Source organism: Mixophyes fleayi, chromosome 5 (genome assembly GCF_038048845.1).
Source record: "Mixophyes fleayi isolate aMixFle1 chromosome 5, aMixFle1.hap1, whole genome shotgun sequence".
Lineage (NCBI taxonomy): Eukaryota > Metazoa > Chordata > Amphibia > Anura > Limnodynastidae > Mixophyes > Mixophyes fleayi.
In genome coordinates, this window is record NC_134406.1 from 33,245,512 (window position 1) to 33,272,448 (window position 26,937).

The 26,937-nt window shown below is 39.3% G+C and overlaps 1 protein-coding gene across 1 annotated transcript in view; it reads left to right on the forward strand.

Moving 5' to 3' along the window:
- The first annotated feature begins 2,415 nt into the window (after positions 1 to 2,415).
- The window catches only part of APBB1IP (amyloid beta precursor protein binding family B member 1 interacting protein), a 91,872-nt gene continuing 67,350 nt past the window's right edge, over positions 2,416 to 26,937 (forward strand). The window contains exon 1 of the mRNA XM_075211980.1: positions 2,416 to 2,510. The gene's annotated coding sequence lies outside the window, so the exon portion shown is untranslated. The remainder of the gene's footprint in view (positions 2,511 to 26,937) is intronic.

Genomic DNA, 26,937 nt, shown 5'->3' on the forward strand with positions numbered 1-26,937 from the left:
GCAGACATGGTACCTGTCAGCAATGCCCCTAAAGCCACATCATATAGGGTACTGTGGCTTAAGATCTGCATGGTTCTAGGTGTTGAGTAAGGCAGGAATTATGTCACAAGTTGAGTCAGAGATCTGTGAAAGTTTAAAATTCTTACATAAAAATATACAAGACATGACAATGGTTGGGAGTTCTTAGGCTGGAGAGCTATATCAGGATTGCACACGGGTATCAGCATGCCAGAAACTCAGGACTGCACATGGGTACCAAAATGTTCAGAACTCAGGATTGCACAGGCACATGGGTAGACAAGTGTCAGGAACTGTGGCATGCACTTGGGTAGTAGCGTGTCAGGAACTCTCGACTGCACATAGTTAGCAGAGTGTCAGGAACTCAGGATTGCACTCAGGTAGAAGAGTGTCAGGAACTCAGGATTGCACTCAGGTAGCAGTGTACTATGAATTCATGATTGCACACTAGTAGCTGGATGTCAGGATCTCATGATTGCACTAGGGTAGCAGAGTATCAGGAAATCAGGATTGTATATATAGTGAATAGCAGAGTGTCAAGGGCACATGGAGAGCTGAGTGTCAGAAACTCACAATTGCACTCAGTTGGCAGATTGTCAGGAACAAATGGGTAACAGAGTGTCAGGAACTCAAGATTGGACACTGGGACACTGAGAACAGGGACTAAGAATAGCAGGATCAGGATATCAGGGATAGGGTCAGGATCACAATTGAATTACTGTAACTGTAATTTTGTGACTTCATAATCTCACTAATGATCTGGCCATGATTGCAGGGAAAGACAGAGTTTTAAAGGCAAGGCAATATTTGCAGCTCATTGCAGCTGGGGAATGTGGCTAGTCTGATTAACTGCTGACTTGCAATCCAATAAACAACAGTACTTCTCAGCTCCACGGTTCAATCTGAGCCCAGAATGAGTATTTCACCATTGTACCCTAGACTTCCAAGGGCAAGAATTTTGTGCTCATCCAATGGTACTTCAATAGAGAAAAGATTTCAAGTTGGCAGGGCTGTTTTAATACCAAAGACCTCATCAAGAGAGAATTCTGGTTGCCTACCTTACGGAAGGATGTATCTACCTTAGTATCCTTCTGCATCACCCTCTGTGTCCACACGCAGGTTAGCCACATTCTGTCTTCCAGCCTACTAATGATTGCTTGGCTCTTTTATCTCTAGAGCGATCATAGGAGTAGCTAAATTTTCCCAAAGGTTTTGTTGCATTTCTTGACACAGTGGGCATCAATTCTGATGTAGTCAACCATGTTGGTTGAGGCCTATGTAACAAATCCACAGTGGCAATTCTGCATATAGAATTTCAGAATGTGAACCCACCTGCTACAGGGCAACACCACCATCCTTGTAGTTGTAGATCCCTTCTGCAAACAAGTCCACTTCACATTCTGGAGAAACTACTGACTAGCAACCAGAGCTATATCTAGACATCAGATGCTGGACTGTTTGGCCCCTGTATGCGTGTTTATTTCTTGTGGATCCTGGTATTCAATTTTTTGTGTCCTCCTTGTGGTATTCTGGTATCCTGTATATGTTCCTATTCAGCAGACCCTGGTATCCAGCGCTATATGATTCTCAGCTAATCCTGGTAACCTGTATCCGCTGCTTTCCAAGTAATCCTGGTATCCTGGTTTTCCTATCCTCGTCTCCTCTTGTCAGTTAACATCTTCTTCTCCTGTCAGTCTCACCTGGTACCCATACAGAGAAACGCAACCAGCGTCTTGGAAGCAACAAAGACCAAACCTCCTTGAGGGGGTTCCTGGCAAAAACCTTTTCCGCGTTAGACTGCATCTCCGTGGTGGGTGGAGCTAAACCAGGCAGATTGCAAGAATCCTACCATTTCAGTGTGTTTCGTGATAAAATGTCATTGACTCATAGGAGCAGCAAATCTGGACTCCAGGGGGTATATTTACTAAACTGCAGGTTTGAAAAAGTGGAGATGTTGCCTATAGCAACCAATCAGATTCTAGTTATCATTTATTTAGTACATTCTACACAATGACAGCTAGAATCTGATTGGTTGCTATAGGCAACATCTCCACTTTTTCAAACCCACAGTTTAGTACATATACCCACAGGTGTCTCCATCCAGACCTCCAACTACACAGACTTCCTACAGCTCTTACTATTTTATTGATTTTGTTTTCTTTTGTTTCCATGTTTCTTACTTTTTTAACTTGTTCAGAGGTTGGCAGAATAAAGTTAACATTTCTCGTAAACACCACCTTGACACTTATCACGAATCAAGATATTATATCTTGAGCAGATTAATGTCACTCACGGAGAATGCAACTGTCATCAGAGAGACATTTCTGCTCCTATTGGTCAGATGAACCACTTCCTCTTAAGGTGGAGGATATGTGTAACCTTAATGGGGAAGTTACACGGAGACTCTGACTTCATTTGTGCAAGGTAAAACACAGTCACTGTGTGAAGTAGTGCCTGATCTTAGGAACGGCAGAGCACATCAAACAGCAAAGGTACGTTCTTTTTCTTTATTGCATCCGAAAATAAATATTGGACACACTGTTACCAACTATACTTTACAAGTAGGCTAATGAATGTAATATTCTAATTAATTAAGAGGTTAATACATGAGCTTTCAGAGAAACATACATAAAAATGCCAGCTCTTTATCGCAGATCAAAAAAATAAAATAAAGTTTGGACTGTATATACATATATTTTCTGTTTCTTATGTGCAATGGAATACAGGCCAATTGGTTACATGTTAACTAAATTATGTTTTTTTACTGTGCGTTAATACTAGTGATTCCAATTAAGTTGATTTGCAGAAAGAAAACTTATTGCCATTTTGCAGTAAGAGTGGAGAGTGGAATTTCTCTCTTTAAATAGATGCTCATATTATATTATCCCCTTTATTCTGAATCAATCGAGCAGAGATTACTAAAGTGTGGACAGTTCTGGTCATTACTATGTAATAACATTCTTTAATTTCACTGTATTTTTCTGTGACTAGTCAAGCACAAAATTACAGCCGAGATTGTCAACGGTATCAATGTGTTGGATTTAACGATATGACAAAATGATGCTAAAGTGTACCCATCACCTAGGTACAGTGGAGACAGCATGAGAATGCATCGTATGAATGCACTAACTAGTGACCTCACTCTTGGACCAAATGCCACTTTCTCAGAATGTGTGATAACAGTTGCACTTCAAACTAATTTAACACTGTGTTCTTCATTGAAAATTACCAACAGATTAGGGTTTAATATGCTATAGTATGAAGTCTTTTGTTTTGACTGTAAAATATTATTCTTTAGTTCCTCCATACTTAAAGTCAATGAAAAAAAGCTAAAATAAATGAGTTTTTAGGAAGATGTGTTTAAAGAGTACTGGTCACCAATTGCACATTAAACAAATATCTGAATAGGAACAATGGGCCTGATTCATTAAGGAAACTTAAGCAAAAAATTGAGTAAGTTTTCTTACTCAAGTTTTCTGGACAAAACCATGTTGCAATGCAAGGGGTGCAAATTAATTTATTATTTTGCACATAAGGAAAATGCTGGCTGTTTTTTCATGTAGCACACAAATACTTGATAGCTTATTTGAACACTGAAATTTAAAGTTTAACTAGTACATGCCTTGCCCCAACTATAAATCTGCCATCACATTTTTATCCCCCCCCCTCTAATGCAACATGGTTTTGCCTAACTTACTTTTGCTTAAATTTCCTTAATGCATCAGGCCTCATATAACTAAACATGTTTCATTTACTATGTGTTAAATATGTAAGGTTTCTATTATATTCACTTTATACATGCTAACATAATGTTAGCAATCTCCTGGGCAGCTATAAATGAGTATTAATGAGAGTGTGACCCTCCAATATACTGGCAGGAGCATGCTCACTGTGACACTTTCTGTAATCACCTCTCAGCACATTGGCTCTGACTGATCACATGAGCTCAGTGTCACATGGCACAGTTTTTCTGAATTTCCTTAGCATTGGCTTGAGTTATCATAACTGTACATTGTATTTAGCCTTTTATACAGGCTGTACAATTAATGTCATGTCTTACCAAATGTACTTGACAGATCCACATTAAATTCACTGCATTTTATATTATGTACCCCTGTTAGCTTAATTAATTTAACTTAGATTCATGACTTTTAATGGCTAAAAAATATGTATGTAACCTATTAAAAAATGTTTCAAAAACTGAAAGCAGTAACATTTACATGTATACATCCTTCATACGTCTCTCACTTCCTGTGAAGGGATGTAGCACAAATTAGGTTTATTAATGTGCGAACAAACACCATATTATACAACAAAACACTTATAATCATAAATTCTCCTAAAATGTGCACACAGCATTCACGGATTGCTCTGCAGGACATATAATAGAATATAGCTCCATTGGCATGTGTTCAGCTTGCTCTATTTTTTATACTGTCTGTTTAAACAGGAGGCACAGTGCTGTTATGAACACAGGAAATGTGCAGTGTGATTTTTGAGAGATAATAGGAGTACTGGTATTTGTGGTTAAAAGCAGAAACACCCGCTATGTTTCCTACATATATATTAAGTAAGAGAGTGTAGTATATCAGAGTGTTAGAGAGTGTAGTATATGAATAATATACTCCTGTAAATAGTATCTGTATAAACAGTGAGTTCTGAGGCCATTGCTTATAACTGGTGAGTGTAATATATATATATATATATATATATATATATATATATATATATATATATATATATATATATATGTATACAATACATATACATCCATAACCAGTCAAGAAGCAAATACATATAATAAAAATTACTTAATTAATGAGACTGACACCCCACAACTGTGCTTGAGTCCAGTTTCTCTTGCACACATGCTTTTGTTGTACATAGTATTTATGAGTTAAATCTTAGAAATTAGCTATTTTGCTTCACTACCAATAAACGTCATTTCTCTGAAAGCTCTGTTCAGTTCAGCTAGTGCTGAATGGAGCAGAATCCAGGTTTTAAGAATATACCTTTGATGATTGCAAGGACTATTCACAATTTTCATAACTGTAAGTGCTTTAGAAATCAAATTTGTTCCGTGCCCCTTTTTCATTAATTTAGTGCACACTTGCCAACATTGGAGATCTCCCATCCAGGAGATCTCCAAAGTTGGCAAGTGTGCACTAATTACAACATAAGAATGATAATTTAATTATTTAAAGGAAATTTTCAACTCTTGATTGATTTCCTGGAGTGTAAGATGCGTATCATTTGCATTTGCACCTTTTAATGCACTCCACTAAATACTCAACATTTAGTGTTTGGTGAAGTTCAGTATGTAACGATAAAATGGAGTGCTTTACATACATGGGAGGTGCTGATCACATGATCTGTCGAAATCCATGAAGCTTCCCATGGTCCAGCTCTGCTCTGCTACCAACTCACATGTATCAATCAGGTATTTGATTTGTTAATAAGTTGCAGGCAGAGCTGGATTAAGGTTCGGGGGGGCTCAGGGGACTTAAGACAGGGGGGCCCCATATTGTCTAATATGGTCTTCATTTTAAATAAATAAGCAGGCAATGCTGTGCGCACAACTGTTAGTTGCATGCAGCTCTGTCATCACAGCATAACTGTGTGAAGTAGGACATACCTCCCAACTGTCCTTGTAGTCAGACCAAATCCTGACTAAGTGAGACAGTCACCCACATTCTTGACTGTCCCACTATATTGAGGACATTTGGCAGACTGTCCTGCTCTCTCCTACCTGCTCTTGTCACTTTCACCACCTGTGGCTGCTGGTGTCTTAAGCTCAGTTGCTGCTTTTGTAGATTCTGGGATGTCGGGGCCCTATTTTTTAAAAAAAAAACAGGTACATAAAGTTTAGAAGTCCCCAAACAGTCCCGTTAATAAATCAATGGCACCCCCTTTAATAATTAGGCCTCCCTCCCTGCAACCAGCCCCAGATTTGGAATTAAATAAAATTAATACTATTCACTTTTAATAATAGAACTATTTTCCCCAAGCAGCCCGACATTAAATTAATAGCATACACATTTAATAAATAAACTTATTTCCCTCCCCAACAAACAGCCTGGTAATAAATGAATAGCATTTACATGTAATAAATAAACCCATTTCTCAAAACCATTGCCAACATTTTATAATTCATATTCACATTTAATAAATTGCACTCCTTCTCCCCAAACTCAAGCACAAATTAAATACCGCCACATTCATAAATCACTCCCTCCTTGTTCATAAATAACCCCCATATTTATAAATCACCCCCTCCTTGTCCACAATCATCCCCTTCATTTTCATAATCACCTCCTCCTTTGGCTGAAACACAGACAGACAGACACACAGAAAGACACACACACAGACAGAAAGTCACACACAGCAAATCTTAACTTACTTTATGCCCGACAGGCAGGGCAGCTCTTCTCTGCTCCTCCTCACACTGTCATCTACACGGCAGCTACGGAAGCCCAGAAGACTCAAAAAAAAAAGCAAAAGCTTACTTGTGCTTATAGTGCCGACAGAGCACTTAAGCACAGAACCCTTTGCTGCTTCCTGTATACCGACATTTGGGGGCAGCAAAAAGAACCACAGTTGGTCCGGGGGGACCCCTGAGAGAGGGGGGCCCGGGGCACATGCCCCCTGTGCCCCCTGTGCCCCCTCCTTAATCCGGCCCTGGGAGCAGGGGATGACGGAGTCCCAATACCTCTGCCTTGGTGGAGCAGCACTAAACAGTTTAAGACTCAGGCACTCAATTCATTTGTGCAAATAGTGCTCCCCAGGTTAAAAAAAAACACAAAAAAAACAATGAATTTAATCTTAAAATATTGCACTTAAGTCTTAAAGTTTTGTTTTGTTTGTAGATTTTTTTAAGTAGTCCTCCATACCCACTCATTTTTCTTTATTGAAGCCTGTGGTGCGTGACTTCAAATCACCCAGTGCAGTGTAATACTGTCCTGGGGACTAGGAGCATTGGACTCTTCCCAAAAGGGAAAGAGCCTTGTGCCTCCCCATTCCCCAAGAGCCAGAAGGCCCCATAGAGGGAAAATGGAGATCTTCAGGCCCTTCTTTGCCGAAGATAGGGAGAGCCCCTTTACATCCCCGACCGCTTGAGCCAAAAGGCTCCTTAGGAGACAAGGGTCTTCAGAACCACTTCCACCTCAAGGCTCTGGTGGTTCCCTTTACCCCAAGGTTGGCCGAAGCTTCCTCTGGGGGACTGGTTCTTCAGCTCCCCCCAAAAGGAGGGAGCTGAAGGGTGACTTGAGGAGAGAGGGTTGCCCATAAGGGTGTATACCAAAACCCCTACAAAAATGTGAAAAAATGAAGACATCAATCAAAAAAAGTGTAAAAGTGTTTGGTTCTAAGTGCTAAGTGTTAATAAATAAATAAGTGCCAAAAGGCCCCTTTCTTTCGGACGGAAATATAAAAATTATCCTTGCACCCGGCCAAAAGGCTAGAGCGAAGGAAAAATGGTGCTGCCTGAAAATGAAAGGTGCATAGTGCAAAGTGCCTTACTCTGTGCACTGGTGCCTTTCTCCCCACTGTGCATTTTTCGGACACCCCCGTCTCAGGCAGCGTAGTGGGCACATAGCACCGTGGGGCAGCATGGTAGTTAGTGGTTAGCACTTCTGCCTCACAGCACCAAGGTCATGAGTTTGATTCCTGACCATGGCCTTATCTATTTGGAGTTTGTATGTTCCCCCTGTGCTTGTGTGGGTTTCCTCCGAGTGCTCCGGTGTCCTCTCACACTCTAAAAGGGTTTTTGGCTGCTATCAAATTGACCCTAGTTTCTCTGTCTGTGTGTGTGTGTGTGTGTGTGTGTGTGTGTGTGTATGTATGTTAGGGAATTTAGACTGTAAGCTCCAATGGGGCAGGACTGATGTGAGATCTCTGTACTGCGCTGTGTAATTAGTGGCGCTATATAAATAGCTGATGGCGATGACGATGACCTTGGGTTTTAGGCAGCCATCCCTTGGCCAGAGGACCAGGTGATGGCCCATCACCTACAGGGGGCACCTTTAAGGCCTACTACATACTTAGACATCTACCCCTGATCTTAGACAAAGGCAGAGGAGAAGGCACAGTGCTGTTGGAAATACATATATACATGTTTACAGTACAGATACATCCATATTCAGTAAAAGAACAAATACATGTAATAACTGACTGATACCTCAAAACTGTGCTTGAGTTCAGTTTCTTTTGCACATATGCTTTTGTTGTACATTGTATTTATGAACTAAATCTCAGAAATAAGTTGTCCGGGGTAGCTATATTGCTTCACTACCAATAGACATAGTTTACCTCAAAGCTTTGTTCAGTTCAGCTAGTGTTGAATGGAGCAGGATCCAGATTTTAAGAAGATACCTTTGATGATTGCAAGGACGATTCACTATTTTCATAACTGTAAATGCTTTAGAAATCAAATGTGTTCCGTGCCCCTTTTTAATTAATTTAGTGCACACTTGCCAACCGGGAGATCTCCAAAGTTGGCAAGTGTGCACTAAATAGAACATAAGAGAAAAATTTAAACTCTTGATTGGTTTCCTGGAGTGTAAGATGCGTATCCTTTGCATCTGCACCTTTTAAAAAAAGTTTGATTCAAAGATCATTCAAAATTTTTATAACTGTAAATGCTTTAGAAATCAAATATGTTCCATGCTCCTTTTTCATTAATTAATATGTGAAGCAAAGAATCACAAAGTAAATCTGATTTTGCCCAGCTGTTGCGACAGATTTTAAAAAAGGAGACTGGAAGTCTCCAACACCCAGCATGTCTGTTTTCAAAGTTTCACAAAAACAACTCCCCCCCCCTTCATATTCCGTTGCACCATTGTTACAACGGATCTCTTAGTTTCTTCCTTCTACTACTGCATATATTGAGCAAGAAGAGTGTTAAGTATTTAACCATTTTGCAGTTAGTGGAACCTGCAACATAGCCTTTAACAAGAACACTGCATAGTCTAAGGGGTATATTTACTAAACTGCGGGTTTGAAAAAGTGGAGATGTTGCCTATAGCAACCAATCATATTCTAGCTGTCATTATGTAGAATGTACTAAATAAATGATAACTAGGGGCCTGATTCATTAAGGATATTATCTTGAGAAACTTCTTATTTAAGACTCCTGGACAAAACCATGTTACAATGCAAGGGGTGAAAATTAGTTTTCTGTTTTGCACATAAGTTAAATACTAACTGTTTTTCCATGTAGCACATAAATATAAACTTTAAATTTCAGTGTACAAATAAGCTATCAAGTATTTGTGTGCTACATGAAAAAACAGTCAGTATTTAACTTGTGTGCAAAACAGAATACTAATTTGCACCCCTTGCATTGTAACATGGTTTTGTCCAGGAGTCTTAAATAAGAAGTTTCTTAAGTTAAGATCCTTAATGAATCAGGCCCTATAATCTCATTGGTTGCTATAGGCATTATCTCCACTTTTTCAAACCCGCAGCTCAGTAAATATACCCCTAATTATTTGCAAAAGGAAAAATACCATATTATAACTGCTGTAGCTGTACAGTATTTACATTTATGCAGGCTCACAATTTTAATGGTTGTGCACGAGAGGTCATGCAAAGCCTTATATCAAAAAGTGAGAAGTGAAATTCTAAGTATTTGGGATTTAAAGAATGTTGATGTAATTTCCTCAACATGTTAATTACAGTATTACAAAACTATATAGTTGTATTTGAATACTTTTATTTTTTTAAATTCCCTTACATATTCATAAAGGTCAATAAAAGACACAAATCCGTCAACTGCTCCTAAATTATCCTATTGTTAACTTAGGGATTATATAATACATCCCATTGATCATGTTTCCAGTTTATTACAATTATACAAATATTACAAATGTTTCTGCCATTTTATCCTATACACTCACAGGCAAATTGTTAATATATAATACATTTTATTGATATACTTTAAAATATATACATTTTGATAAGACTCATATACTTGGAGAACATTATTTAGCGAAATATTAAAAATTGGAAATTATGGTTGAAAACTAATGACACTGTTAAAATAGTAGTGAAACACTACCGTAGCGCGCTGCAAATAGCGTACTGATATGATAAACCTATTTCTAGGTAAGAAGTATCAATCAATGCTAACCTCAAATTCGTTAAAAGTAGAGTCAATCATTAGGTAGGATAGTAGGTATCCTGAATAATCTAATGGTCTCTGGTAGTTAATAACATATAAGATACTCCCTTGTCATTGTGGATATATGATGACATCTGATTTTTGCCTTTATCAAATATGTACAGCATATGGAGAGGACCCCCATATTTCCTGAGTATATAGGGTTGTAACAAGTAAGAACCCCTAGAGGTCTACTCTAAGCTAATTGTTTGATATCTATTTAGCTCTTACTCTGGACTATTAGGCATTTAGATATGTAAATAGCAGCACGTTACACTGCCGACGCGCGTTTCGCTAATGTTCTTTTTTAATGCATATCAATAAAATTTATTATACATTAACAATTGGACTGTGAGTTCCCTAGGAATATATTTCGTTCTTTTTTCTGTCCCGTATATCCAATTTCCCTATATGTGTGGGTGCACTTGTCCTCTGAGTCTCATGATTAATATTAATAATTAATAAAATTGAATGACTTTAGAATTAAGGAGTTAGGAGGAATTCAGTCTACCCGGTGCGATATATATCCTGTCAAAATGTTATCCTATACATAGAGTGGGTTCAGGGCTCATATATATGGGTGTTTTAAAACAAAACATTCAGTTTGTTCAATGCTTGTGCATATTGCATTAATTAAGTGCTAAACAATGCATCTCAAGCTTCCCTGCACAGTTCAGTGTGGTCAAACACCGTTGAAATCCATTCTGACGAGCGCTTTAATGCCTATAAAACTACAGTGTAATTTTAACACTTCTGAACTCTGAAAGGAAACAACAAGATTAATGTGAATTGAATGTTAGCCAGAAAATGTGAGTACACAGGTCCATGTGCCTTGCATCCTTTTGGGGGTCTCTGTATCGTAGTATACTTAATACACTTTAGGAAATGTCTTAAACACTTTAAAATAATGCATGTGTACACGGGAGTATTAACATAGTACAGGTATTTGCTTTCATAAATAAAATTGCCCATGTCCTTGATATGAATTGTTACAGCATTTTATTCCGTTAACTGGATCTTCAATATTAATTTCAGTTCAAAAATATAGATACAGATCTTAACCTATATAGTCTACTAGTGGATGATTATACTATTGGAATGTAGGAGAGGGAGCTCAGGAGCCAAGGGTCTAATGGGTTCTGGTCCTTCTCCACACAAACTCTTTCGGGTATGGTCATAAAAAGGGTAAAATGAAGTTGGGGAGTGTTACGTAGTTGAACTTCCTTCCTATCTGAAATATGTCACTGCTGAAATACATAGAAAACTTTGTGTGGTAAGGTGAATGTTGATGTTTTACTAGTGATGTACAATCTCTGTATAACTCAATAGAACATGACATTTTAATAATCATCATCATCATCATTTATTTATATAGCGCCACTAATTCCGCAGCACTGTACAGAGAACTCACTAACATCAGTTCCTGTCCCAACATACACACCGATAGTCTAGGGTCAATTTGTTAGCAGCCAATTAACCTACCAGTATGTTTTTGGAGTGTGGGAGGAAACTGGAGCACCCGGAGGAAATGCATGCAAACATGGGGAGAACATACAAATAAGATAAGGCCATGGTCAGGAATTAAAATCAAGACCCCAGTGCTGAGAAGCAGAAGTGCTAACCACTTAGCCACTGTGCGGCGCATACTTTTTACTTTTAAAATAGATGTGAAGGATGGCAAGGAGGACTATATTTGCACCCAGCTTTGCTCTTTTATTTATGGTTAATTCTGAGAGGGAGTTTGTTTATAACAATAACCTGTACTCAAAGAACATCATATTGTATAAACAATACATTAATGATATTTTATCTGTATAGAAGGGTGTGATAAAAATTTATTGAGAACAATAATTATTATCTTACATTTACACAGAATATTAACAAAAATAAGATCACAGTTTTAGAGTTGATATTGGAAGGGGATTTGATGGAGTTAATATTAGAAATGTTATCAAATCTGTAAATACAAACCTATATTTTACCAATGTCTATCTGGGAAAAACAAGGAAAACCAATATTCCATTTTCCCAGTTCTGTCAAATTAAAAAGAACTATAGTAACATAAATGTTTGCGATCAACAATTTATATGCCCAGAGGTTTAAGGATAGAGGTTATTCAAAGAACATTAATATCATTAATGCCATTAATAAGACAAGAACACAGGGCAGGAAATGTTTATTGGTCTATAATGATAAACAAACAGCCAAAAAATTTACTCTCTTCACCACTGAAGGCAATTGCAATGAAAAAATAATTAGAAACACCCTGAAAAACCACTTGAATGTATTACTTCAGCAACCAATATTGGTTGACTTTCTCCCGCAGAAACATTATTTATACATATTTAGGCTTTCAGTATAATTATATTTTAATTTTCTGTTTTATGTATTATTGATTATTCATGGGAATATATTGCATATTTTATATTTTACTTTTCCATAATATAGTATTTTATTTCACATTACTTTCTTGTTATATGTATAAAGTGGGTCTTAACTTTGTTTTAAACATTTTGATGTTGATACAAATAACATTACTGTGTATCATTGTGTATTGTGTACTACTCATTATGGGTTGAGTTTTGTAATATTGTCTTTTTATTCTCCTATGTTGTTGCTGCGCTTTATATTACTCATTTATTTTACTTATACACGTTGTTAATTTAACTTAAATATGGGTACAAACGTTTTCCCCCCTGCACTAGATTGTTTTTTGTACGATGGACACAAGTGCAATAGGCTTCTCTATCCCTGTCAGTGGCATCTGGGTGCATACACAATTAGGGGGCCGTCTCTACAAACCAAGTACAAAATGACACTTGACCCAAAAACTAACTGCCCAAGCCCAACTGCCTTTGCCATCAGTCTCTGGGAAACATGAGCATTAACGTACCAGTGGAGGACAGTTGAAAATTGCCACTTGATCAGAACTATGGATAGACTATACACAAAATACTAAAAATACCTATTATCCCCCAAGGAAGTCTCCTTAAGAATGAAAGGCATTGGGGGCCTAACTAAGGACAATATCTGCATCTGAATACATGACATCTATCACTATAGGATTTTATTGATTAAATGATTGTTTATCCAGATGATAATAAGATGTTTTGAAACAATTTCATGTTTTCTGTTGCATTATGGTTGATGACAACACATAAACTCATCAGCTTCTCTGCAACATTGAGTTTAATATGTTTTACAGAGGGTTGCAATAATGTCAACAGTTCATTACAAGCTTAAATCAAAGCTGTCTCTTGCCATTGACTGTTCTCTGTCTGTTCAGGTGGGTAACACAATCCATCTCGGATCTCGGGGTAGCTTTTCTCTCAGATAAACCTCACTATCTAGATGTAAGTCAGTACTCACTCTACAGTCAACTACAGGCAAGGTCATGCCTGTCTTGAATGACTTAACCTTAAACATGACACTCAACTCAGGTCCTTTACACAAGGGTAATTGGAACAGACAACACAAGGGGAATTTTCAATTTTAACACATGATAACTCTAACTTCTCAGGCATTGGAGAAGGTTTTTAAGACCTTCATCCAAAGATTACGCAATATGCCTCGAGGGTATCACTCTCAATTAAACCAGTAGCTAGGCCCCTTTCCATTAAACAATGCTCCATCAAGAAGGTGCTATGAATATATATATATAATAATGCAATATATATGCTCCACAATAACAAAAAAAAACTTCTATTGGAATAAAGCAATAAATATTATTTTCCAAAAATACTTTTCTTGATAGGAAGGGCAATGGTATAAAAACTAAAGTAACATCCTTTAAAATGAATCCAAGCAAGCAATAATTATGTAACATATTCCTTAGTCTCAGTAATACAAATAGTAATTTATCATACACCATAGCATTCCTAAGCTTAAAGTAGACTTGTTATTGCAATAAAGAAAAGGACCAAAAAGAAAAGGCTAGAAGAAAAGGCGACTGTAGAATATTAAGATAAGTAAAGCTCCAGGTCCAGATGGCACCCAAGGGTTCTTATCGAGTTAAACTCGTAAATAACTAGACCGCTATTCTTAATTGTCAGAGATTCAATCTCATCAAGTTTTCGTACTGGGGCCACTCCTTTTTAATATATTTTATTAATGACCTTGGTGATGGTTTAGAGAGTAAAGTTTCTATTTTTGCACATGACACTAAACTCTGTAAGGTAATAAAATCAGAGCAATATGTAGCTTCTCTACAGAGGGACTTAAATAAACTGGAGGATTGGGTGGCCAAATGGAATATGAGGTTTAACATAGATAAATGTAAGGTTATGCATTTAGGAATCAAAAACAAGAACACAATCTATAAATTAAATGGAATTAATGTAGGGGAATCTATAATGGAAAAGTATTTGGGAGTGCTCGTAGACAGTAGACTTAGCAATAGTGCTCAATGTCAAGCAGCAACTGCAAAGGCAAATAAAGTATTGGCATGCATAAAAAGGGGCATAGATGCAAGGGAAGACAGTGTAATTTTGCCACTGTATAAATCGATGGTAAGACCTCATCTTGAATATGCAGTACAGCTCTGGGCACCACTCTAGAACTAGAAATGGTTCAGAGAAGGGTGACAAAATTGATAAAGGGTATGGAGTCATTAAGTTATGAGGAAAGGTTAGCCAGTTTACTTTAGAAAAGAGGCATCTAAGAGGAGATATGATTACTATGTACAAATGCATTACGGGTCAATACAGAGAACTTTCATGGGAACTTTTTACCCCAAAGAATATACACAGGACACGCGGTCACCCACTAATGTTAGAGGAGAGGAAATTTTACAACCAGCAAAGGAAGGGGATCTTTACAGTAAGGGCAGTCAAGATATGAAATTCACTGCCAGGGAAGGTTGTGATGGCAGATTCAATAGATCATCATCATCATCATCATTTATTTATATAGCGCCACTAATTCCGCAGCGCTGTACAGAGAACTCATTTACATTAGATATGTTTAAGAAAGGGTTAGACAAATGTTTTGCGGAAAAGTGTATCCAGGGATACGAACGTTAATTAAAATGAAGGATAGTAGTCGACATAGGGTAAAAATAGGACTGCAATATTGGGTCTGGGGGAATTTTCACAATTGAAACAGATTGGCAGTTGCTTACTCTGGATCAATTTCAAATATATGTGAGGGATCGCAGGAGATCCAAAATAGGTTGAACTTGAGGGACTGGTGTCTTTTTTCAACCTCATCAACTATGTTACTATGATACTCAGTGTGTCCATACCACTTAAACAGAGCACTGTTAAGCTTCATAGATGGTTTGTACCAGTGGGTATTCGTTCTATCTGCTATACAAGACGTGTCCAAAAGTGGAGAACTCCTTTAACATTAGCTTTCTTCAAGCTTCAATGTACTGTGAGACTAGAACTTGTTCCAGTTAAGAATAAATATAAACGTCTGCACTGTTTAACATCATATTAAATAAAGTTAATACACATCAATTTGTATTACAAAAACTGGGTTTAGTGACTTATATTCAGGCCACTGGATAAATAAGCCCATCTACCTCTAAAAATGCCAGGTTTCTATCTCGGCTATCTCATCTATAACACTGCTACTAAATAGTGACAACGTGAATCTACCAAATAATTTCTGAGAAAAGAGAACCTTTCAAACCTAATCCATTTAATATTCTGTCAAAAAGACTCACATTCTAGCATTAATTATACCATGTGTCAGTTGTGCACATCATTTACAATTGCCAATGTCAGATTATGTGTCTACACATGACAATTCTCAAAGTGTCTGCTATTAAGAATATGTTGTCTGGAATTTTGATGCCACCTCCAGCCCCCTTCTCCCTGCACTGTACCTATTTGCATCACCACATCCTGCAAATGGTAATGGAAGCACTTCTCAATAGAAAACATAATAGTGATTTTGCAATGGGCAGGTTTGTAATGTTCCTCTCCGACTCTCATAAATTAGTAAGGTGTACGGTTAGTGCTAGCTCCAAGCTGCACTCACCATAGGGTGCACGGCTTAGTGCTATCTCCTAGCTGCACTCACCGTAGGATGCACGGTTAGTGCTATCTCCAAGCTGCACTCACCATAGGGTGCACGGCTTAGTGCTATCTCCAAGCTGCACTCACCATAAGGTGCACGGCTTAGTGCTAGCTCCAAGCTGCACTCACCATAGGGTGCACGGTTAGTGCTAGCTCCTATCTGCACTCATCATAAGGTGCACGTCTTAGTGCTAGCTCCAAGCTGCACTTACCATAGGGTGCACGGCTTAGTGCTATCTCCAAGCTGCACTCACCATAAGGTGCACGGCTTAGTGCTAGCTCCAAGCTGCACTTACCATAGTGCCATACTCCAGGTGACTTCCCTTTGTTACCACATCTAGCTACCACTTCAGTAAAACGTTGGTTCCATCAGTTTACAATGCTGAGTTTGGCACTGAAATTATACATGGTGACAGCCAGGATTCATTGTCTGTCAATAATGCAGAAATGCCGCTATTAAATTTCATCAAAAGACGAGGTTATCGTCACTTTGTGTCAGCCAAATGATGCCCTGAATGATTACGCTCATAAGTCTGTACTAGTAGCAGCTATGAGTCCTCATGATTATTCCATTGAGTGCCCTATTGCATTAACTCAATAAAAACATCCCTCAAACTCACACACACATACACACAGACCCTAATTCAAGTCACTATGCATAGACCTACTATAGCCAGCCTATTGCACACACCAACCCCCACTGCACAGACACCCAAATGCAGTCTCTATTGTCAGGCTGCGCTCCCATTACACTCACTTTGCAAGATCCACCTTATTGCATGAACCCTCTTAGCCTGCCATTTATTGTTATTATTATTAATATTATTATTATTATTATTATTAGTAGACACTCCTTTCTCAAACTCTCTATGGAATTATTTAATTTTTTTGAAGTGTTGCTTACTTACTGAATGCAGAGAGATGCACATGTTTGTGGATGTCACTGGAACATTCAGACAGCACACACATCATGTGGTAAGATAACTAGTACAGCACCATGCACTACTAAGACTTTGCCACTTGATCTTCACCATTTAAATGAGGATGGAATAGGCCCTATTGTGGCAGTGAGGTAGGTGACCTACATTTGTCACAATTTGGGATGCCTGGGGCTATATATACACTCGGTAGGTGCCTACGGGGCTCTTGTGGGAGTGATTCCAATTTGGCCTTCATCAAAATGTTAGAATTCTTTAGGTATACACACTTTACAAATAATACATATAGCATATATAGCAGACATTACATGCAGTGGCTGTAAAAAGTCTTAATTTCCTTTCGGCGTTTCCCAGTTTCCTGCAATCTCCTAATTGCATTAGAGCAGACAGATCCACTGCCCTAATCCACCAGCAGATAGGGTCACATGACCTTTGCATTTTATAGGTTAACTGCAAGTGAAACACATTAGCAGGTATATCCTAAAGATGATGTGGATGGATGGTGCTAAAGCCATTCTAGTACCAGCTAAGGTAATCCAAATCCAGAGTCCAATGCCCACACACAAATACACACACACATACAATACACTCACATACAAAATATACACACACACACAAACACATAAAATACACACACACGCATACACACACACACTTCCATTGCATTGCAATTGCTTCTGGGTATTTTACTCCCTACAGGGAAAACAACTGTCTTTGCATTTTACACCATTATCTTGCTATTTCATTGTATTATATTATATATTAAATTATTTTCACATTTCTATTTAGGTCAAAAAATTCTCAAGACTGGCTAGCGCCAAGATGCTTGGGGGTAAATGTATCAAGCTGAGAGTTTTCCGGCGGGTTTGAAAAGTGGAGATGTTGCCTATAGCAACCAATCAGATTCTAGCTATCATTTTGTAGAATGTACTACATAAATGATAGCTAGAATCTGATTGGTTTTTCAAACCCGCCGGAAAACTCTCAGCTTGAAACACTTACCTCTTGGTCTGAAAAGAAGCATGGTCAAACACTTTGCAGTATTGTGTACTAAAAAAATGGTAGTCCTTCACAGGACAGTACGATCAATCATGTAATGACAGTCCTCAGTACCCCAACACTGAATAATTTACATATCAATGAATATCCACCCATACGTTCTTCATCGTAACCTTGCCACAAAATACTTATGTTTATTACATTTTTTACAAGGTATCCAAATATCAAATAGTATTAGACACTCAACACATGCCCCACCTAGCATCCATGGATCTATGAAATGTATACAATTTAAATAAGAATAGGGGTTTATAACTCTTTTTAGCATTTCCTAAAATAAAGTCTTGAACTAGGATTTATTGATTTCGTTTTTTTCATACAGGCTACAGGTCCCATCATACACACACCAGCTTCCATGTCAGACATGCTTGTCTAGCTCTTCAGTTAAGATAAACACTGACATTCGCCACCATGGATTGTTCATTGATTTAATTTGAATAACAATAGAGAGAGATTAGAGTTCAGGTGGACCCTCTGCAAAAATATATCTTGTCTGAGGATTTGTAAAAAACGTTCATGCAACATACTCATTGAAGCATGCGCACACCGATTTCCATATAACAGACATACCTAATGTAAATATTACTGTTGTCCGTATAGCCTAACAATCTCCCATTGTAATTTTCCATCTTTGACATAAGAGACTTGCAAGTTTCTTCTTGTGTTTTATAATTATAGTGTCTCCTTCCGGTGCTGCATAGTCTAGTGATGATCTGGTTTTCTTGCTTTGCTGGACAGTTTTGCAACCTCTCAGTGTGGTGTGTTCTCTCTTCTTGGAAATTAAGGGGAATCCTAACACATCTGATGTCCAATAGCCTCTTTAGATTTTTACATCTACCTCTTTGTCTATGTTGGTAAGAACTCCCTGCATGACAAATGACAGAATGGATGCACAATGAATAAACACAAGACATTTTGCATTAGTGATATAGGCAGCGGTGCAAACAAAAAGGTTTTTATGAGCGCTGGTCATAAGAATCTTGCTGCATTTTCTGGAGAATATAGGGAGGAAGGGGGATGTTGTTTCTTGTTGTTACTGTTTATTAGAATTACTTGGAGTATGAGTTTGCTGTGTATATAAGTGATCCACAGTGGATATTAAAGAATGATGAGTGTCTCAGTGGATGATCAGATACAATCAAATATGTTGATTGGGGATTATGATTTCATAGTTAGGATTCAATCTTGGCCTCATAGTGTACAGCACTACAGCTTCCATGTATACATGGTAATACAGGTGTTTTGTGTATCTCTGCGTTGGTAAGTTTGGTAACAGAACAATTTATTTTACAAGGAAACATGTCACTTACTGCCGGTTGTAAACCATTAAACAAAACTATGACCAGAGTTTCCTTCTGCTAAATGCCAAAGGCTGTTTATAGCATTCTTTGCTATATCTCTTTACGCTCTTGTATCATCATTGTTTATTTATAAGGCACCACAGATTCTATAGTGCCGAGCAAAGTCATACAGATAAGACATACGTGCAAACAGTAACAGGATACAGCAGAATGTCAAATGCAAGGATGCAATTAGCAGAACTAGTAGCATGGCATACAGAGATAGTTCTGGCACCAGCATAAGAGAGGAGCATGGCTGCAGGTCAGAGGCGAACCGCTGGCTGCAGAGTGGAAGAAGGCCGCAGGTCTCTGTTCACTCACCCTCATGGGCCCAAACATGGCATTTCATCATCATCACCATTTATTTATATAACGCCACTGATTCCACAGCGCTGTACAGAGAACTCACCAACATCAGTCCCTGACCCATTGGGGCTTACAGTCTAAATTCCCTAACACACTCACAGACTAGGGTCAATTTGTTAGCAGCCAATTAACCTACTAGTATGTTTTTGGAGTGTGGGAGGAAACCGGAGCACCCGGAGGAAATCCACGCAAACACGGGGAGAACATACAAACTCCAGACAAGTAAGGCCATGGTTGGGAATCAAACTCATGACCCCAGTGCTGTAAGGCAGAAGTGCTAACCACTAAGGCACCGTGCTGATGGACAGCTCAATATGAATGGGCTATCTTCTTGGGCACCAGCAGATGTAAATTAGTGCCAAATATACAGTTTCAGGTGGACGATTGAGGAGACAAGGATTGGAGATCTGTGAGCAAGCGACCATCCTTATCCCCTCCACAGAATTTTGTACAGGGCACATTAAATCATACAATTACCCTTAGACCCAGGCACTCATGAAAGTTTTATGGACGATTTCACTGATCTTTCCAAACTCCTCCTTTCACCTGCAAACATTGGTACTTTCTATTTACTTAAGTAGATATGACCCTTACAAGACAAAAGCTTCAGTTATTAAATAGCTATCGTGTTGTGGGATGCTACATCTACAGACTGTGATTTTTGATAAATGACTATAACAAATTGATTTCACTGCTCACTGACAGGATAGACACATTCCAAGCATTCAGTCATTATTCAAACACTGCCGGCATGTGTGTACACTATGCTACAGGGGTCCGACCTCAAGGGTCCCAGAAAGGCATGTTTTCTAGATGTCACACATGGGTGCAGCAATGAGGATTGCAGCAGTCACAGCAGATAATATGGAAACCTCCACACTGATTATGTAAGACTTCTGATCACAGATGAGCTCAATAAAGTATCCTAAGCACTGCGTTTGTTACCAGAAGATCAGTATTTCCCTGTCACGGATCAAAGTAGAAATACAGCTAAGGAGCCATGGATAGGTGAAAAAACAAACAATGTTTATTGCTGGAGAGTATGAACAGTTGATGACATAATAGCTTGCAGAATTTACCAGATATACAGCAGTTGCAGGTAAATGGGAGGTGAGGAAATATTCCAGGCAGCATGCACAGGGAAATGCACAGATAAGTCCCAGGTTCACGTAAGGAACAGGTCAGCAGGTTGTATGTTGAAATAGATCTCCAGCAGCATAAATCCAGGAGCACAAACAGGAGGAAGTGACCACAGAGAATAACCTCAGGATGTGACAACAATAACCAGCAATGACTGCTGGGAGGAACAGGTATATATAAGGGAAAAGAAAACACACCCAGGTGCATGGGATAATTGGAGAAAGTGTTAACCCCTAATGCAAACATGAAAGGCAAGATAGCAGCACCTCTGGTGATCAGAGGTACTGCTGCAAATACACACTAATAAAGTCAAAAGGCAGGAGCTGCCAAGCAAAGCAGTATGGACTGCAAGGGGCTTGCAGGCAGATCCTGACATTCCCAATTATAGTCCTCAAGTCCCTCTAACAGTCCAGGTTTTAAGGATATCCATGCTTGAACATCTGGCCGTGGTTTGGGTAGATCAGGACGGAGACTAATTTCTCATGATCGTCCAATCAAGAATGTTTGCAAATATAATGTAATGTCAAATTATTATTATTATTATTATTATTATTATTATTATTATTATTATTATTATTATAATTATCTTTTATTTATAAAGTGTTGCAAAATTTCCAGAGCAACATACATGAAATTTACAGTTGTATACAAAACACTGGCAGCGACGGTCCATAATACTTTACAAAATACGTTACTAATGTAAACATAATTAGAAAACAAATTATACATCTACTAATTACCAAATTAATTTTCATTTCTAGGAAAACTATAACTTAGTTGAGGTCAGTTTTAAGAGTACTTTCTCCTATCTAATTATAACTTTCTTTCGGTAAGTCCCAATTTTTTAAGCAAAAAATATATTTTTTTTTTTTTTTTCTTTTAAAGAAAAAGGAAGTATAACATGAAAGCTGTCAAAAAAAAGGGATTTTTATTTCTATACAAGTTTCCAAGTAAATAAGTTCAACTATATCTGACTACAAAATCAACACTGGTGAAAAAACTTTAATCGTACTAGCACTTAACCCTAACATAGCCACAAAGCCAGTGTGTTGCCTCAACAATAGCTCATCTTATATAAGAAATTCAGAAGTTTGAAATATTTGCTTTAACCAATTTCATATTGGGGGGAGCATTTTTAAAGGTATAAAGTTTTTCCTATTTTTTTTAAAATAAATTTTAGCTATTTTTACACACTTCTTTTTAACTACGTGGAACTTAAAGAAGAACTTAAAGTTGAAAGCCAGCTTGCAATAACTGATTTTGTTTATCGCCACAATACGGGAAGATAAGAAAAAAAAATCAGCCTTACTGGCAGACTAATGATTAATTGTCCCCTATGTCTTTTATTTTCTACTTACATTAGTATAATGTAAATATTAATGGATACATGCAAATAATTATTATTCTTACATAAATTACCTAGATTCTATGATGGTTGTCAGGGACATCCAGGATTTCGCCATTGTTCTGCTGCCTGAGGTAGCAACTGAAATGAGGTCCCTCTTATCCCTTACATCAACGTAAACATTTATGTCAATATTGTGTGCACTGTTATGTATAAATGTTGCGACTTTATTAGGTTCAACAACCACTTACCAACAAACCACTACATTCTGTAATAAAGTATCTATATTTTGTTGTCATAATAATAGACAGCTGCCTCAGTTTGCCTCATTAGAGGAATGACTTGTTCTGTTGGAATAAAAACCATGTGGTGTATTCATATTTATGTTACATTATAACATATAAAAGCATATTCGGAGGGTGTTGTCTTGTTGGCATTTGAGACATATGTGGTTGTGAGATTCTAGAAATAGATGGGTGTTTCTTCTAATGGTTGATGATCTCCACCCTAAAGCTGCTGTCGTAATCTTACAATTAGAAACTCAAAAGTTTCATAAACTATAAAATATGACCCAAAAACTCAGGCTACCGTGTTGCTATGACCGGCCAACCAGCTTCCTATTTAGTAAATGGCAGCATTGTCCTGAGTGTTGTTTAGTACAAGGTGTGGTAGATTGTCTTGCTAAGTACAAGTTCCCACAGACAGTAAGGTGGTATAACGAGAAAAAGAGAGAGAGAGGGAGAGAGACAGAGAGAGACAGAGAGAGAGAGAGAGAGACTGAGACTGACTTTTTGGCACTGTTTATGACGGTATGGACGTGTCCGTTCAGAGGTATGAAAATACAACATTTTGGTGAAAAATGCTACAAAAAAGTCCAATTATTACAAAGTAGTTATGTCATTTGTTTCCCTGTTTATAAATGTGCTGTTTATAAGGGAACGCCATAAAGACTTTTGTGGTGATTCTCCCCTCTGGCAGAAATGTGAGGGTTCCATTGTGGGGTATGCTCAAACAATGCCAGTGCCTGTAACTGCTGCCTCAGTGCCTGTAGCTGCTGCCTCAGTGTCTGCAACTGCTGCTTCAGTGCCTGTAGCTGCTGCTTCAGTGCCTGTAACTGCTGCTTCAGTGCCTGTTACTGCTGTTTCAGTGCCTGTAACTGCTGTTTCAGTGCCTGTAACTGCTGCTTCAGTGCCTGTAGCTGCTGGTTCAGTGCCTGTAGCTGCTGCCTCAGTGCCTGTAGCTGCTGCCTCAGTGCCTGTAGCTGCTGCTTCAGTGCCTGTAACTGCTGCTTCAGTGCCTGTAACTGCTGTTTCAGAGCCTGTAACTGCTGCTTCAGTGCCTGTAGCTGCTGCTTCAGTGCCTGTAACTGCTGCCTCAGTGCCTGTAACTGCTGCTTCAGTGCCTGTAGCTGCTGCTTCAGTGTCTGTAACTGCTGTTTCAGAGCCTGTAACTGCTGCTTCAGTGCCTGTAGCTGCTGCTTCAGTGCCTGTAACTGCTGTTCCAGTGCCTGTAACTGCTGCTTCAGTGCCTGTAGCTGCTGCTTCAGTGTCTGTAACTGCTGCCTCAGTGCCTGTAGCTGCTGCCTCAGTGCCTGTAGCTGCTGCCTCAGTGTCTGTAACTGCTGCCTCAGTGCCTGTAGCTGCTGCTTCAGTGCCTGTAACTGCTGCTTCAGTGCCTGTAACTGCTGTTCCAGTGCCTGTAACTGCTGCTTCAGTGCCTGTAGCTGCTGCTTCAGTGTCTGTAACTGCTGCCTCAGTGCCTGTAGCTGCTGCCTCAGTGCCTGCAGCTGCTGCTTCAGTGCCTGCAACTGCTGCTTCAGTGCCTGCAACTGCTGCTTCAGTGCCTGTAACTGCTGTTTCAGTGCCTGTAACTGCTGTTCCAGTGCCTGTAGCTGCTGCTTCAGTGCCTGTAACTGCTGGTTCAGTGCCTGTAGCTGCTGCCTCAGTGCCTGTAACTGCTGCTTCAGTGCCTGTAACTGCTGCTTCAGTGCCTGTAACTGCTGTTTCAGTGTCTGTAGCTGCTGCTTCAGTGCCTGTAACTGCTGTTTCAGTGTCTGTAGCTGCTGCTTCAGTGCCTGTAACTGCTGCTTCAGTGCCTGTAACTGCTGTTTCAGTGTCTGTAGCTGCTGCTTCAGTGCCTTTAACTGCTGTTTCAGTGTCTGTAGCTGCTGCTTCAGTGCCTGTAACTGCTGTTTCAGAGCCTGTAACTGCTGTTTCAGTGCCTGTAACTGCTGCTTCAGTGCCTGTAGCTGCTGCTTCAGTGCCTGTAACTGCTGTTTCAGTGCCTGTAACTGCTGTTTCAGTGCCTGTAGCTGCTGCTTCAGTGCCTGTAACTGCTGCTTCAGTGCCTGTAGCTGCTGCTTCAGTGCCTGTAACTGCTGTTTCAGTGCCTGTAACTGCTGTTTCAGTGCCTGTATCTGCTGCTTCAGTGCCTGTAGCTGCTGCTTCAGTGCCTGTAGCTGCTGCCTTAGTGCCTGTAACTGCTGCTTCAGTGCCTGTATCTGCTGCTTCGGTGCCTGTAACTGCTGTTTCGGTGTCTGTAGCTGCTGCTTCAGTGCCTGTAGCTGCTGCTTCAGTGCCTGTAACTGCTGTTTTAGTGCCAGTAGCTGCTACTTCAGAGCCTGTAACTGCTGTTTCAGTGCCTGTAGCTGCTGCTTCAGTGCCTGTAACTGCTGTTTCAGTGCCTGTAGCTGCTGCTTCAGTGCCTGTAACTGCTGTCTCAGTGCCTGCAGCTGCTGCTTCAGTGCCTGTAGCTGCTGTACCTCCAGCACGCGCGGGCTGGGAGAGGGATGGCCGGGGGGCACACAGGCGGCCGCATCATATGACAGGGGATGCGGCTGCCTGTGCGCTGACACGGCCGCATCTGATGTCATCAGATGTGGCCGCGGGGGGGAAACTATGTTTTTTGCATCCGGGGGGCGGCCAGCCAGCCTAGCCCCCGGCCCTAATAGCCGTCTGACCCAGCGGCCTGGGGGGGCGTTGCCCCCCTGCCCCCTGGGCCAGCCCGCCCCTGACCTCCAGGTTCAGTAGCATAGAGAAGTTTTACAGCAAAAGCTTCTCAGTGAAATATTATCAATGAGCTGACTGGGCAAGCTGTGACAACCCTCCAATCAGCTATAATGACAACCTTACACTGACCAGAGTTTACTTTCAATTTCTCCAGGCTGGTATACCTGATCATAATACAGTTCTGATAATTTATGGTAGGGGGGCCATTGTCAAAAAATAATAATTTATGGAGTTTTACTATTTTCAACATGTTTCTTAGGGGCTGATTTATCAAAGAGTAAAAAAGTCTATTGTCAGAGAAAAGGTTTACTTTTTGTTGGTGTTAGAAATTTTTTTTCTTTGCCCTATATTTTAATGGAATTCTTTTCACTGGCGTTATGAATCTGCCACAAAATCTTAGAAAAAAAGTTTTGCTAAAGCCATCTCAAGTTAATTAGTAAATAAATTAATTTCATTTAATAAATAGGGCTATTCCTGACCTTCCAGGAAAGTATATGTTTTGGGGGGGGATTAACTATAAGAAATGGAATTATGTGGTATATGTATCACCTAGAGGGAGATTCAATTGGCTGCCCTGTGCCACAGGACATCACCATGTTGTCCGGCTGTGCACATTGTCGTGCATTACGGTAAGGAATCTCCACTCATTTTTTCATTGCCCCTCTATGGGGTGGGAGGAAAAATGATCAGAGATATCATCCTTAACATCAGCGCAATGTGTCTCCATGGACTATTTCCCGAAAACACATTGCGCTGAATTGAATCCTCCCACCCCCTTAGATTTCTTAGCACTATGGCTTTGCCCTGCAGTTCTTATTGTGTATGTGCGGACAACAATACCACTTGTTTTGTATATTGGGTGTAGTTCTCACCATGTATTTTCATTGTGGGATTTCTTGTGGGTTTCTCAGACGCTGACATGTAAGTTTTATTGTAAATTGTTTATACTTGGGCATTTTGTATAGCTGATAAAATGGGTTGGCTGATGAAATCATATTAACTTCCCTCTTCAAGTAGTAGCAAAAATGAAGTGTGCCTGTATGGTGAGCTTAATCATCATTATTAACTATTTATTTATATAGTGCCACTAATTCCAAAGCACTGCACAGAGAACTCATTCACATCAGTCCCTGCCCCATTGGAGCTTACAATCTAAATCCCTTATATTACCTACACACAGACCAAGAGAGACTAAGGGGAATTTAATAGCAGTCAATTAACCTACCAGTATTTGTTTTTGGAGAGTGGGAGGAAACCAGAGTACCCGGAGGAAACCCATGCAAACACAGGGAGAACATACAAACTCCTCACAGATAAGGCCATGAGGCAGAAGTGCTAACCACTAAGCCACTGTGCTGCCCATGTTATGTATGCAGTCATATTATAATTATGCTTGTTGTAATCTTCAGTATTGGTGGTATAATAAGTGGAGCAGGTTTGGCAAAGTATTCAATAATTTTTCTAAGCATGACCGCTTATGTAATATATGGCAGATTGGTTATTGGTGGGACATGGCTGGTATGATCTACCTAATAAGGGGT